The sequence below is a fragment of the Papio anubis genome, chromosome 5 (genome assembly GCF_008728515.1).
Source record: "Papio anubis isolate 15944 chromosome 5, Panubis1.0, whole genome shotgun sequence".
Lineage (NCBI taxonomy): Eukaryota > Metazoa > Chordata > Mammalia > Primates > Cercopithecidae > Papio > Papio anubis.
In genome coordinates, this window is record NC_044980.1 from 71,569,040 (window position 1) to 71,584,418 (window position 15,379).

General features: G+C 42.5%; 1 protein-coding gene across 10 annotated transcripts in view; it reads right to left on the minus strand.

The window, feature by feature from the left end:
- The window catches only part of LHFPL2 (LHFPL tetraspan subfamily member 2), a 163,056-nt gene that overhangs the window by 91,263 nt on the left and 56,414 nt on the right, over positions 1 to 15,379 (minus strand). The window lies entirely within an intron of this gene.

A 15,379-nucleotide genomic window follows, 5' to 3' on the forward strand; every position in this document is an offset into this window, starting at 1 on the left:
CACTCCTCGTTTCTGCAGCCAAAGCATTAACCGTTGCTCCAGAACTAGGCTGGTGGTAACTTTTTTTTAAAGTCTGAAATGCGTTCTCTGACAACAGGTCCAGGACAACCTCACAATTGTGTCTGACAACAGGAGTTTAACAGAACTGGGTCAGCCACCGAAGGATTGCTGAACCTTGCAAGATTTTCAAGGAAAGACATGAGAGTGTCAAGTTTCATGAACCGTCTACCAAGCACAGAGAGTGGCAGCTTGCCAAAGGCTGAACTGTGTTAAATGCATGTGAGACGCTGGGAACCTGAACCCCAACAATGCCAGCCCTGCCACTCAACCACGGTGGTGAAAGACTGAGGTTCAAGTTTCCGAAGACCTCACGGACTCTAAGCCAAATGTTGCTAATCAGGAAAACGTCCTTCTTCTCTTAAGGAAGGGAAACTCCTTGATTCAAACATTATCCCATCAACGTGAAGCTGTTAGAGAGTATGTTTTTAAATATCTAGGTACAACAGAATAGCTATAATGTGCCAGCCACGAGTCATATTCAATTATACTGCTTTTTAACATGCCAGGTTTGCACATCAAAACACTGCTATTGTTAGTCCCACACAGCTGGGACCATGTTCATTCACATAATTCTTACCTCTTCCCCAATATTTAGTTATAAATCCATGGGACAACAAGGTCCTTGAGAACAAAACTAATTCTAGCTTACTCCTCTCAAAATCTCTTGCACTCAACACAGGGCATGACATAGAGTAGACAATTCATAAATGTTTACTGAATAAACAAAAGGATCATTACACCATGAACATTCCCTACAAATAGTAGTTAGAAAAGTCAGGCTATGTAGAAGAAAGAAATACTGGGTTAACGAGAGTGGAGAAAATCATCAGGTAAACACGAGAGCAGGAATTCCAGCATGAGAAGAAACCGCAGGAGGCAAGGAGGAATCGCAGGCAGCAATGAAGCACTGAGTAGCAGTGACGCTGTCCAAGGCAGGGGGGATCCTCCAGTGGGTATGTTTCCAAAACACCAGTGTCTGGACCCACCTCTGTGAACTCCTTCTATTGTAGAGTAGCCCTAGACTATGAGTGATGAAGGAGAGTGACAGGGGAGCAAGTGTGTACAGGCAATTCTGAGAACCCTCCTCCAGATAACAACTACTCAATCGTCTTGCTTTTTTTTTAAACCTTGAATATACATATCATCATTTTGCAAGACAGAAACTACTGTGAATAGTGTTGAGCACGAGCAATGTGCAAACCTCATCAAATATACTACTTGTTCAAGAATAGGTTATTTAAGATCCACAGACACAGGGCATTACAGGCAGACAGGTGAGTGCAACACTCTTGGGGAATAGGCCAGACAAACAGGTGGCCGCAGTGAATAACTCGGGCTGTAAGTGCTGACAAGCGCTTTCTGTGCCTGACAGTTCTTCGTGGTCTGCATTCCAAATCTAAGCATAAGCTTTAAGTAATAACAGACCAATGTTTCTGAAAAGCAGATGCCAAGATTAAAACTAGAAGACAAGACACAGACTAAGGGAGATGTAGGGAAGGAACACTCTCTTGGAGGCATCTGGAAAGAGAAGAAGGTAGAAAAGCCTCTGGTTCTTTCTTGCATCTTTCCTTTTCCAAAGGCAGCACTCAAAATCAGGGACGTGGAAATTGTCCTCTTAAAACACACCCATTCCCAGCTCATCTGTCCTGGAGTTTGCTGCACACTCCCCATCACAGGTCATGGTGTTGTGCTCCTCTCCTTTTTTGGCCTGTGTGGACCCTGAATTCGATGCTGCATTCTGAAAACCTCAGATTTGAGGCCCAGGGCATCTGCCTCTGTAACTATTTTGCCTCTATATCCTTCCCAACTCCATGCATGAAACTTTGCTCAAGACCCAACTTCAGTGTCATCTTCCATGCAGCCTTCTCTGAACCCACCCTTTCCTCTGCCCTCTCCATGCCTTCTCTGAGCTCACGCGGCTCAGAGAGTGGTAGGGGTCACATCCACCACACTAATAATTATTCGCTTGTCTATCTCCCTGTTTCAAAGTCCATCCACTCATTTCACGGCTCATATTTACAAACTGTGGCTTGGGGTGACATCCAAAAATGATCTGTTTGTCCTTGAGTGAGAAGGACTAACAGAGGGTGAGGCAGACCCCCCCCAAATCACAGATATTCATACTTGTCCCTTGCTTCATTCAAATCTCCATTCAAACATTATCTCCTTCCCTGATCACCCTCGCTAAAAGTGCAACACACCCCTCTGTGCCTCCAGCACTGCCTGTCCACAGCTCTCACCACTGCCTGACGTCCATCCATATGGATGGATAAGGTGGATACACAGAGACAGAAATGTCTAGCTAGGTAAGTACAGAAATAGATCTGAATTTTTAAGTTAGTTGTCTATCCAATAGGATGTAAGCTCCCAGAAGACAAGGCTTTTAATCAGTTTTGGTCTATGATATACAGATCCCTAACACCAGTAATGGTGCCTGAGAAAGAATGCATTCTCTCAGTAAATATCAGTTGATGAATACACGCGTGGGCAGATGATAATGTCTTGACCAAACACTGGGGGAAAAGGAGATCAGACGAGACAGCGAGGACATTTTGCTCTGCTGAAGCTTTGAAGGTTTGAAGTACCTAGCTGGGCAACCTGGTAGAGGGGATTCCAGTAGCGCAGGCAATATAGTTTGGAAAACTGCCAACATATAGGAGGTGACTGAAGTCATAGGTAAGAGTGAGATTACCCCCAGAAAAGCATGTGAAGTAAGGAAGGAAAGAGCTGGCTATATAGTAAAAAGAAAAAATATCATCTACCTCAGAGGGATGTATGTATTAGAGGAGTTAGTGCATATGAAATACCTGAGCTATCTCTTCAAGACTCCACCAAATAATTCTACAAAGTATGCTATATATGTAGGTGTATATATATACATATACGTGTGTGTATACGTATATACATATAACTAACACACTAACTAAATATATGAGGACATTGTAAGACTGCAAAAGACCACTTTCAGTGCCAAATGACAAGCATTTGGGCACAGCATGGACCTAAAAATCGAACATTTACACGAGGCTGTGTTTTTCTTTTGTAGGGCTAGGAGTTACTCAAGAGTTGTTCAGAGTTTAACAGATACTCTATTTAACAGATACGGAGTTTAACAGATACTCTTGCATTATCTACAGCAGCAGTCCCCAACCTTTTTGCCACCAGGGACATGTTTCCTGGAAGACAATTTTTCTATGGGCAGTGGGTGGGGAAAGATGGTTTCAGGATGAAACTGTTCCACCTTAGATCATCAGGCATTAGATTCTCATAAGGAGCATGCAAGTTAGGTTCCTCGCACGCACAGTTCACAATAGGGTGTGTGCTCCTATGAGGATCTAATGCTGCTGCTGAGCTGACAGGAGGTGGGGCTCAGGCCATAATGCTCGCTCATCCGGTCCTGCTGCGCAGCCTGGGTCCCAAAAAGGCTTGGGGACCCAAGACCTACAGTGTGAAATAACACCACATTGCTGCTTCTTATCTAGTGGGGAAGAGAAAACAGGCAGGAACTCAATTTCCTGGAACGGGACATACAAGGAAAAAACTCATTCTACAAGATCCGTGAACAGAATTGTCTACCATGGTGGGTGCAAGCACTATAGTGACAGCCTTAAGCCCAGTCCACGAGGAGAAAAACTTCTTGGCACAGACTAAAGAGTAGTGACAAATGTGGCATTTCAGCTAAACCGAAAGGATGACTTAAATGTAAAGGTCCAATTTTAAGATAGAAAAAAATACTGGTTGGCTTAGGTGGTTAGCTTTTAAGTTTGCAACTAACTATAGCTTAACTAAAAATAACCACCCCAAGTGAATGGCAGAGAAACAAGCGTGACTACGGCTGCCCCACTTAGAAGAGTTGGTCAGGGAAGTTGAGGCCAACACACTCAACCACTGAAACAGCAGGGAAGGGCATGTTGGAGGTATCTCAGCAGAGGGACCTGTAAGTTTCACCGGTTAGGGTGGAGGGGGAGTGAGCAGAGCTTCTCCACAGATACAACCAGCCGTGGCTGCTTTTATCTTTTCTCCCCCTGTGTAAGAATCTGACTTAACATTTTGAAGAAAGCACTCACCGTTGAAATAAACACTTTGGAAGCCACTGCCCTGGACCCAATTAATTCTGGGGGAAAAATAAATCACAAGTTTTAAAATTCTAACTTTCATGTCCATTTAAAAATTGATTCAAGATTATCTTGATGATGGCTACCATGGGAGTAGGGTGGGCAGAGATTAAGAAGTTTTAGAATTCTGTAATGTTTGAATTTTGTGTAATAGAAACGAACACTTTACTCATCAAAAGGGCCTGAGATCATTTACTTCAAACTACTTGTCTTTCCTATATTTTATAGGAAACAAATTGTAACTAAATCCAATAGAAGCAAATATCCAAAATAGAAGCAAATTTCTCTTTTAATGCCAGCTCTTCTCCCAGTTCCCAAAGAGGAGGAGAGTATGCTCACAACGAGAACTATGAAGCATTATTTCCATAATGTCTGTTCTAACTTAGAGGAGGGAAGTTTTGTCTTCAGACTGAAGAGGTCCACTAACAGTGGGCGTGAAGACAGTAGTCCGTGGGGAGTATTTCACATTTCCCTTTAGCTGTTAAGGACGTGGGGAGGGTGCCCTCTGTACACCAGGCCCAGCCCTCCGGCAGCAGGGTAAAGGCTCGGCTTGGCCCCAGGAGGAAAGGCTGAGTTGGGATCTCCTTCCGTGCCCTCTAACCCTTCCCTGTGACCCATGGCACACATGTGAGAGCCAGTTGGTCAGGGTTAAAAGTACAGTCTGGCCAGAGGGCCCAGCCCAGCTAACTGGCCCACATAGCAACTGAACCCTGACCCTGGCCTCACCATCTCCATTCTCGAACCAAATGTGTTAATTGGCTGCAGATTCTTGAACTATGTCTCAGATGCATTTCCCAACTAACAACAACAACAAAGTGATGGGACATAATTTTGTCTAGTAAGGGAAAACGGTTTTAACTAAACCACTGCTGACCAGCAAATTCAACAACAATCAGTGGTAAACAACCACCTACAATTGATTGAAGTCCTTTTTGCCACAGATTCTTCTGTGCTAAAGGGTTGCAGATGCCTTGCTGAAACCTTCAGAAAACGCTGTCCTCAGGGGCAATTCTGCTAATGCATGCTTTCATTCCTGAGCTTTCGCTTGCGTGAAGTGAAGGCTACTCATGCTAACGCAGGGTGATGCGTCCTCTCTCCAGACCTGTTCTTGCTGTGCGTCACCAAACACCTCACCACCTCAGTCTCTCTGTGTGACTCAGAACTGCTGGCTGTCAGGGCAGGAAGGACCTCAGAGAGACTCTGGCCCAAAGTCATCATTTCATAAAGGAATCCAGAGACATAAAGTGACAAAAGGTCTTGGTGGCAGAGCTAGGGACTGCAAAACAGACACTGCCTCCTAATCCTGTGTTCTTCCCAGTGGATTATAGAACAGACTGCTCAGCTGTGCCTCAGGGACCACGTGGCAAGGAGGAGGCTGTGGGCAACCCCCATCCCAGGGCAGCAGCTCTTAACCTGTTTCCTATATTAGGGTTAAACACAAGATTTCATTTGAAAGAAAGGGCTCTGCTGTAAATAAATAAACATCTTGAAAACCAACACACAGAGGGCCGGGCGCGGTGGCTCACGCCTGTAATCCCATCACAGGGAGGCCGAGGCAGGCGGATCACGAGGTCAGGAGATCGAGACCATCCTGGCTAACATGGTGAAACCGCATCTCTACTAAGAATACAAAAAAGTTAGCCGGCGTGGTGGCACACGCCTGTAGTCCCAGCTACTCGGGAGGCTGAGGCAGGAGAATCGCTTGAACCTGGAAGGCAGAGGTTGCAGTGAGCCAAGACTGTGCCACTGCACTACAGCCTGGGTGACAGAGCAAGACTCCATCTCAAAAAAAGAAAACCACCGCATGGCAAAACTAACTCCACAAAATGTTAAAGGAGAGAAATAACTAAAAACGGAGGTTTTATTTTAATGAGTGTGTCTTTTTAAAACAGAACAAGCAAAGAAAACAGCACTAAAACAAAATGTTATAGCTTAGAGTTCTCTCCTTCATTTTCCCCTGACCAGGAAAATAACACACACACTACAAAAGACAAACAGAAGAAAAACAAAGGGAAGATAGTGTAATTTAGTTTCTACGTCTCTGGAAAAGTCTTTATCCTGCACAGACTGGACAATTTCAAGAAGGAGAGTTGCAGATGACATTTAATCTTCTAATTTAAATTTGTAAAACGTTCTCTTTGGAGACAGGGTCTTGCTCTGTCGCCCACGCTGGAGCGCAGTGGCCTGGTGCAATCTTACAGGCGTGAGCCACCGTGCCCAGCCAAAATATGTAAGATAAATCTTTACTCGAAAAAGAATGAAAGAAATTAGAGTCTTCATAAATTACCCATGAAAAAGTAAATAAATACGTAAAGGTAAGTCTCCCAATTTTGCTTTTTGCTCTTCTGTCTGCCGACCACCTTTAACACCTTTAACCTTGAACAGCCTTCAATTCCTCTCATTCCTAAAAACACAAGTCCTCCGCACAGGTGCTGACAAGCCACAAGCTGTGTCTCTTTAAGGGCAGTGGAGGGAGGGAAACTGGTTTGCCACTCTGTGGTAGGCATCTGAACAGGATGCAATTTGCAGGAGAAGAGAGGGCCCCGGGGACACTGGAAATTCAACAAGTCACCAAGAACTATGTTCACTGTGGTTTGACATTCCACAAATAACCTTTTCTTTGACTTTTCAATTCTTTGTCATGAGCCAGATGAGTTTAAAATCTTACTTCCGACAATCTTTTTTTGTTTGTTTGTTTCTTCACTTTTATTTTAGGTTCATGGGTACATAGGCAGGTTTGTTATATGGATACCAACAGTCTTCTTAACTTTTTAAAGTGAAATAGCTTCTAGTGACATTGAACCAAGCAACCTTTTAGCATTTTATAGATCATTTAAAGCCAGCAAACTTGATCATTGGCAATGCAATAGTCCTTTACAGGAAGTACCCACAAGCTAAGTGCAGTTCTTTAGAGATTTTGTTAATATGTTCAGTCATATTAATATGTTCAACATATTGTTAATATGTTCTGTCTATGCCAAGTGTCCTCTCAGCACCATCCTCTGAAAAGATCAAATGTTTTCTAAAAGGACAACCCCTCTTACTTCCTCTATCCCACTCATTCCTCAATTTCCACAGGCAACAGTATCATACAATGCAAATGAGAGACACAGGCCTTCCAGGCATAGGGAAGTCAAAACATTTTAAGAAGTCACAGGATAAGGTAACAAAGGACTGACTGTCTTGATGCTCTAACAGTATATGAATATTAACATGAGTTGTTTCATAAACTTGAAACACTGCAAGAGGCCATCCTGGTCAGCCTCCAAGCAGACTTACTTAAGTGACCTAATTTTTATGTTCTACTTCTGAGGATCTCCAGGACAGAAATTCCACAATCTCCCATTGGTATCTTGACTTGTGGTTTAATTTCCTTCAGAGTCAAAGGGGGCTGTTTCTCTCCACTTTTTTTTTTAAGTTAAATAAGAGCTCAACTCATATAAAAGGTGTCATTTAAACGCTGAAACTGGCAACTGGAGCAACACAGAAGTGAACAACCAAGAACTATCTGCCGTACACGGGTCCATTCGCCTGGCTCACTGCGGACAGTCATACTGCACTCTCCCCAAGCTGAGTCCAACCAAGACTCAAGCTCACAGCCTTAAGAAATGACTCCACAGCTCCTAAAAGGAGAGTAGCTTACAGACAATGAAGAAATACTTCTTAGTCACTGGGGAAAATCTTTCCCAGGCCTTCCACACTTTCTAAATGAGAACAAGACAATTTTGTTTTTCTGATGTCCTTTTTTTTTTTGGACTCCTCTAAGCAATATCATATTCAGTTTTCTTAAATTTTTTTAAAAGTGAACTTTCCACTGAGCTACACTCCTTGAAACAAGTCTTCCAGATATTTCTGCCCTTGGCCTCCTGGAATTTTTCAATGAAACTCCAAAGAGATGTTTACCTGACCCCAAATGTTATCCTAATGAAAACTATGTTTTTAATTCTTTGAACTCTTCTCTTTCTCTTTCCTTGTCATGCCCTCTGGGAAAGAGAGACAAGTACAGATGTTGGCTTGACCTCAACTGGCAAACACCAGGATAACTGAGTTTTAATCATTTCTTAGGAAGTTGGACAGAATCACAAAGGTATTAATTATGCTCCCTCTTCTGGCATAGTCCTCTGTACTTCACTTGCTTAGAGGATCAATGTAAAGATAGGAAATGCCAGCACATTATCTTTTTGACAAAAACAAGATGTTCATCACAGGAAGAATAAAAGGAGTATTACGGGATTTTCAAAAGCCATGAGGGAGCTGAAAGAACTATAACCTCAGGGGCAGGGAAAAGGAGGAGTAAGAACCATTTTTTGCCAATTAAAGGATCTAAATGAGGCTGGGTCCAGGCTCTCTCTCTCGCAGGCGGGTTTTAGGGAGTTTTGGAATTGGGAAACTACAATCAGGGTTTAGTTGATAATTTCCTTCTCTTGCAAGAGGGAAGGTTCTGGTACAGAGGTTTTGGCAATTTCATTTCAAATAGCCACATTTACCCCTGTTTAGGAAGGGCTTAGGCTGTTTCTCTCTTGCATATGGGCACGCGTGCGCGGGCATGCATGCGCACACACACACGCGCGCACACGCGCGCACACACGCGCACACACAGGCACACACACACACAGAGCCAGGTCATATGCATTTCAAGAGCTTCTTATCTCAAGATAGCCTCTGCCTAGAAACATGTACTTTACCAAGAAATCAATGGGTGAAACAAATGACTTTACTTCGCTGTCAGTTTTCTCTGGGAAATGTCTTCCAGGAATCATCTATGTACAAGGATTTTGACACCACTACACTCTACTCCATCTCTAACTCTAGGTCCTCAGTAGAATGCTTGTTCCCAGCTACCTGTCCTGTAACAAAGTACAATAGCCGCATGATCTATCAACAACATAGGAGAGCAATGTGAGGGCTCAAGAGACGCCAGCCGAGTCTTGCTCCCTGCACCTAGAAGTTACAATCCAGTGGCAGAGAGAGCATCCATTCACCAAGAGCTGTGGTTGAGGCAGGCCCTTCTGGGGAGGTACATTCGGTCTAACAGGGATTATTAACTTGAACCCAGTACGAAGGGGTAGTTTATTTCCCCCACCTTTTAGAATCTGACTCTGCAAAAGAAACAGATAAAAATTGTCCTTAAAGCAAAAAACCCTCACATGACCTATAATAAGGTGACCCAAGTTTAGAGAGTTTGCTATTGTTAAAGTCTGGCCATTTCTCTATACTGGGAGTGGAGAGGGAGGGGGAGCAGGAGAGGGAGGAGGAGGAAGATTTTCTGTTACTGCGAAGATTCTCAGTGCTCTCAAGGTTTTAGTCCTCCTCCTCATCATCATCAACATGTATTAACCGAGCCCTGGCTATATGCTAGGCTATTAAGTGTGCTAGGCACTTAATAGCATTTGTCTTCATGGAAAATTCACAACAATTTTATGAGATAGGCTATTAACCCCATTTTACAGATGGGGAGACTCGGTTGGGGTTGGGGTTGGGGTTGGGGATGGGATGCATAAAGGAGCCTGCCCAAGGTCCTGCCATAACAAGCAACACAAGCCTTTCTTGTATTACCTCCCTGTGGCCTAAAAGGTCATGGAACATCAGAGCGTAATGTGGAAGAAGTAATAAGGACATTTTTTAAACACAAGGTTCACCTCTCTAAAGGGCTTGAGGATGAAGAACAGCACCAACCCTGGAGTTCAAATTCTTGGGTTTAAGTAGCAGCTTCATCCTGCGCCATTTGCAAATTAACAAACTAATCATGAGACACTGCTTAGCAGAGCCCAGTTCCCATGGGTGGTAACTGTCCACTTTCCTCTCTCTTCCCTCGGGCAGGTTACTCAAACCTCAAAGAACTTTTTTCCTCATCTCAAACACAGGAGTCAACAACATGCACCTCACCAAGCAGCCGTGAGGATTATGTGAGATGATTTCAGAGTGGTCAAACAGGACACACGTACTGACTGTTGCCATTCTTTCATGCTGTCCCATTTGATTTTCATGTTATCTCATTTGCAGAGGAATGCTATCCCATCTGGCTTTCCAGAAGACTGGGTAGAAGATAGGAACAGTCATGTCCTCATTTCATAACTGCAGTAAGTGAAGCCCAGGCACACTGAGTCATCACACAGCTGGTATACCACAGGCTCCCTATCCTTGGCTTCCTCTGCCCTTTGTCTCAGGCACACAAAACCTCAATACTCTCAGGCAATAGAGTCTGTAACGAAGACCACCACTTGGCATGGTTTCACTGTCCTGACAGTGATTCTACGCAAGGCTGGCACACACTCCTGCTCCACCCACTCAGGTAGGAGCTTCCACATTCAAATAAAACAACAGCAAAAACTTGCAGGGTTTTAAAGGGGGAAAAATAAAGTCAATCCCTGAATTCTGCCCCACTATTCAACCTTGGCTCCCTTGTTTATTAATATAGTATAAGTTATATTTTCTAGCAATTATTTGAAAAGTTCTAGAAAGGAGCATTTCCACACAACAAAAACTAGAATATTCTTTTTATATATACCAACACTTGGAATAGTCTTTGTAATTCTTTTTGCTGCCTAATGAATACTTATTGGATTTTTAAACTCAGTAAGGTACTTCTTTATTTGAGGTGTGGAGAAATTCAGGAGCTGCTGCTTCAGTAACATGCAACTGTTAAATTATTACAACTACTTCTACTCTTTCCACTTTTTCCCTTCATTATGAGTAATAAAATGAAGGTATTTCTTACAGTCAGTCATCTAAAGTCCTTACCATATGAATTGTAAAAAAACAGATACCAAACAAGGCAAGTCTAAATACCTTGAACCTTGCTAGCAATATTAAGTTCAAATGTCTGCTGCAAAGCCAATTAAAGTTGGTCCCAAAGACTCACATTTTCCACAGTCTGCTGGCATGGTTGATGCTTGTTGGCAAGCATGCCGAATAGAGTCTTCTTACTAAATAGGTCAAATGATGACAATGGTAGACACTGCAAGCTAACCATTATGGAAGAATTTCACCACTTTAAAGGGTCTGCAGGCCAAGAAGAAATGATGCAGCAGAAAAAGACCACCAGAAAATGCTGACATTTCTGATCCCTGCTTTTGACTCTGCATCCCACACCTCCTGGACAAAGTGGGAGACTTAGGCTTGAATCCTAAATACTCTATGCCCACATGTAAACCATTATGGGTAACTGTGCTTGAAATTTAATTCCACATCTGCTCTTCTGCAGCCTTTGGAAATCTTATGCATTTCTCTGACAATTGTTTGCAAAGGCCATAATCACAGGCATCTGTAACTGGATCCCCAGCTACAGGACAAAACACCACATAATCCTAAGAGGCTTTCAGTCAAAGCTTACTTGGTTTCTTGTGTCTTTTGCTGTCTTTAAAATTGCACTAAGCCTTCAATTTACAGAGAGCGCCGATTAGCATTGGTCTGAAGGTGACCCAAGCCCCCTGTATCGTCCCCACCACACAGCCAGCACAAATCCTTATCATCTCCCTTCTGGCTGTGGCCTCCCTGGCCCACCTTTGGAAAGAAGCCTTATGGTCCGGAGGACGCAATCTCAACTAAGGGCAAGTGAGGTCCCAGGGCCAGTTCATGTTCTCTGCCCCTCCCTCCGGTGGTTCCAGAATCGCAGGAGACATGAGGATGCACCCTGGTTCCAAGTGGCCAAGAAAATAGATGCACTGGTACTTTTCAAATTCTATCACTTGAGTCACTCAGAAGCTGGATCTTTTCTAATTCTAGCTGACCAATAGCCTGACATGAGACCTTAAGTAACAAAACTAAGTTCCTGTGTCTGTTCCATATTGTTTTTTAATTTGTTTAAGAGATAGCATCTTGCTCTGTGGCCTAGGCTGGAGTGCAATGGTGCAATCATAGCTCACTGCTGCCTGGAACTCCTGGGCTCAAGTGATCTTCCTGCCTCAGCCTCCCGAGTGGTCAGGAATACAGGTGCCCGCCACAGCACCCAGCTTGTATTTTTAAAAATTTAACAGCAACCATTTCTTTAAAAAAATTCCTGAACTGTTCTTTCATTCTGTAAACACTCGCAAGAGTCAAATGGAAAAAGTTCTTGTACCAACAAGGCCACATACTGATTTAGTAACCTTGGGCAAATAACACTCTCATCTGGGTACCTTAGTTTTCTAATCTAATGTCTAGCCATCTCCTATATTTTCTAATGAGAAACAAAGGTAACAATGTACACAGAAGTGTTCTTCAAAGGATGAAGCTCTGTAAAAAGCTAACATATCATTACTGCTGTTATCCTCTTCAAAAGCTCCATGCTGATGTTTAAGAGCTCTGGGGCCAGCCAGGCAGGGTTGATAAAAGCTAATTAACCTCTCTAGCCTCAATTTTCTCATCTGTAAAGTGGAGATAAAATAATGGTCCCTGACACTGTTAGTGTGAGGAATAAATAAGTAACTGCAGAGAGAGCACTTAAAATGGTGCCTGACTCAACAAATGGCACCTAATGTTAGTTACTCTCCTTATTCATAGTGAATCCTGTGTTGTTTTATCAGCCGCCTTTCAGAATAACTTACTGTTTACAAGTCATTCTGTTTTAGTGTGCTAAGAAAAGGGGGGGTACTAATACGTATTGTTACACATCTCATTTAATCCTGCCAACCATCATGTGTGGCAGATTTTATTATCCCCTTTTTACATGAAGTTCAGAAAGGTCAAGTGGCTGTCAGGTGGCAGCCAGGATTCAAAGACAGGCCTGGATGACCCAGACTGTGCTTTCTATTGCATCCAGTTGCCATTTAGATACAAAGTGGGAGAATAACAAAGGCATTTCTTAAAACAATTAGAAGTCGGCCAGGCGCGGTGGCTCACGCCTATAATCCCAACACTTTGGGAGGCCGAGGCGGGTGGATCATAAGGTCAGGAGATCAAGACCATCCTGGCTAACATGGTGAAACCCCATCTCTACTCAAAAACAAATCAGCTGGACATGGTGGCACGCGTCTGTAATCCCAGCTACTCGGGAGGCTGAGGCAGAAGAATTGTTTGAAACCAGGAGGCAGAGGTTGCAATAAGCCGAGATCACACCACTGCACTCCAGCCTAGTGACAGAGCTAACTCCATCTCAAAAAAAAAAAAGATAAATAAATAAAAAATAAAAATAAAAATTAGAAGTTATCTAATTTATATGGGAAGTGCAAAAAACAGCATTAGATTTGGACTTAGGCTGTGAAGACAGTTCAAATGGTGCCTACTCTTGCCCTCCTTTCCCTGTCCCTCCTCAACCTGCACCCGCATGAATAGGTGAGCAGAGACTTCTGCTGCAGGGCCAGCCTTCTCTACAGCACTCGCCACCCAGCAGCATGTGTGCTGGTTCATGTCTGCCTCCTCCAGCAGACCATGGGTTAGTTCCTTGAGGACGGTCACTATGTCTGGTTCACCTCATATGCCCAAGGCCTCCCCTAATGCCCAGCCCAGAACAGGACACAACACAGTTAACTGAACAAATGCATGGATGGTGGCTATCCAGATACTCCCTGATGTACCAAGGACTGGTTCATTTGACAATTATTGAAAGTTAAAAGGAGCCCAAAATTAAACCTAACCCCTGCAGGTTGTCATCTCAGAATATGACCTGTGTCACATGTAAGACCACCTCTTGTAAATGGCATTTCATTAGTCTATGTAATTAGACATACATATAACTAAAATATATTTATATCATTATGAAACTTGCCTGCTACGAAATGCTCTTGCATCATTATACAAACACCCGCACTTTCACACACAGGGCTCTACTAGAGCTAGTTCGTTATGATAGCTCTTTTCTATCCCTTTTGGTCCAGGAAGACCTAGCCAGGAACAACAACAACAACAAAAAAAAATGGGCAACAGTGTTAGAGGTATGTTGTAATGAAAAGCTACCTTTAGGTCATTATCTTTCCGCCTTGACAAGTATCTGGCAAGAGAGCAGATACAAACATAAGCAAAATGAAATCAAGGTCTTTATACTATACCTAGAACTTTAAAGTCACTTTATCTTACCTCTTGATTTTTTCCAACTATACTGAAGTCATTTTTCCTTCTGCTTTCACATCTTTTTTTAACAACTAATAAATACTATAAAGTTTCTATCAAAGATAGTGTGGTGGGATGTTATTCAATTTTTTTTTTTCCAGTTTAGAACTGGGTCTTCCTCCTGAGAAGAATCACAGAGGCATACAATTCTCTCTTAAAATTTAAGTGTAAAATTGGTGGACAATTTATTTTTTGAAACATCTATGATGCTTACTCTTGGATTTAATAAAAGTCAATGTACTCTTGTTACAAAGGGCCTTTTACCCAGAATACATTTATATTTCACTAAATAGTCATACAAAACCTAGAAATAGTTATATCACCCATGCTGGAACATTTAATATTACCAAAATAAAGTCATAATACCTCTCTAGAAGATGTCCTCTAAATGGATAATGCAGATCATGCCTTTTGTTACCACTGGTTTATAGCTAAGAATGTTTTCTAGTCTCTCAAAGGCCTCCAATTCTATTTAGGGATCTTTGACCCTTTATACCTGGGGGTTTGTGACATTTCCGAGAAAATCAGACTGTTTCCCACTAAAAATTAGCCAAATATTTCTCAGCCAAATATTTTTTTTTTTTTTTTTTTGCCATAAAAAAATGAGCCAAATATTTAACCTAGTGACACATTGAATGCACTAATTTGTGGTGGAAGAGGGAAATCTGACTTCCTATTTTTGTAAAATCTCCTCAGGCTTAGTCCCTATCTATACAGAAAGAAACTCCCAGGAAGTCAAACGCTCATGACTTGGTGTGTACATGTAAAGTTTACAGAAAAAAATGAAGACAAGGGCTAACCCCCTAATGACCAATGTTTGTTCCCATGACCAAAGAACAAATAAAATTCAAAGAATGGGGGAAGAAGTTGACCTCAAGTGCCCTGCAACATTTTTCCCTTTGCAGCTTTTGAAACCGTTTAGTTTCTTTATCTTTATTAGGACATTTTCCTCATCAAATTAATGAGTCACTAAACAAAAGGCTCACTAAAATGTTTACCTCTGAGAATAAACTATCTGGTAAGACTCTAGCAGAAAAGACAAGTCATAATTTGCCATTACTTTTCAATGAAATCATCTGGGAAAAGCAAGGCAGAAAGTGGGGGTAGAAAGAGAGGATGACAACATAAAATTCAAAGCAAATACCGAGACCAACTCCAAGAAAATGTTTGTGATCCTT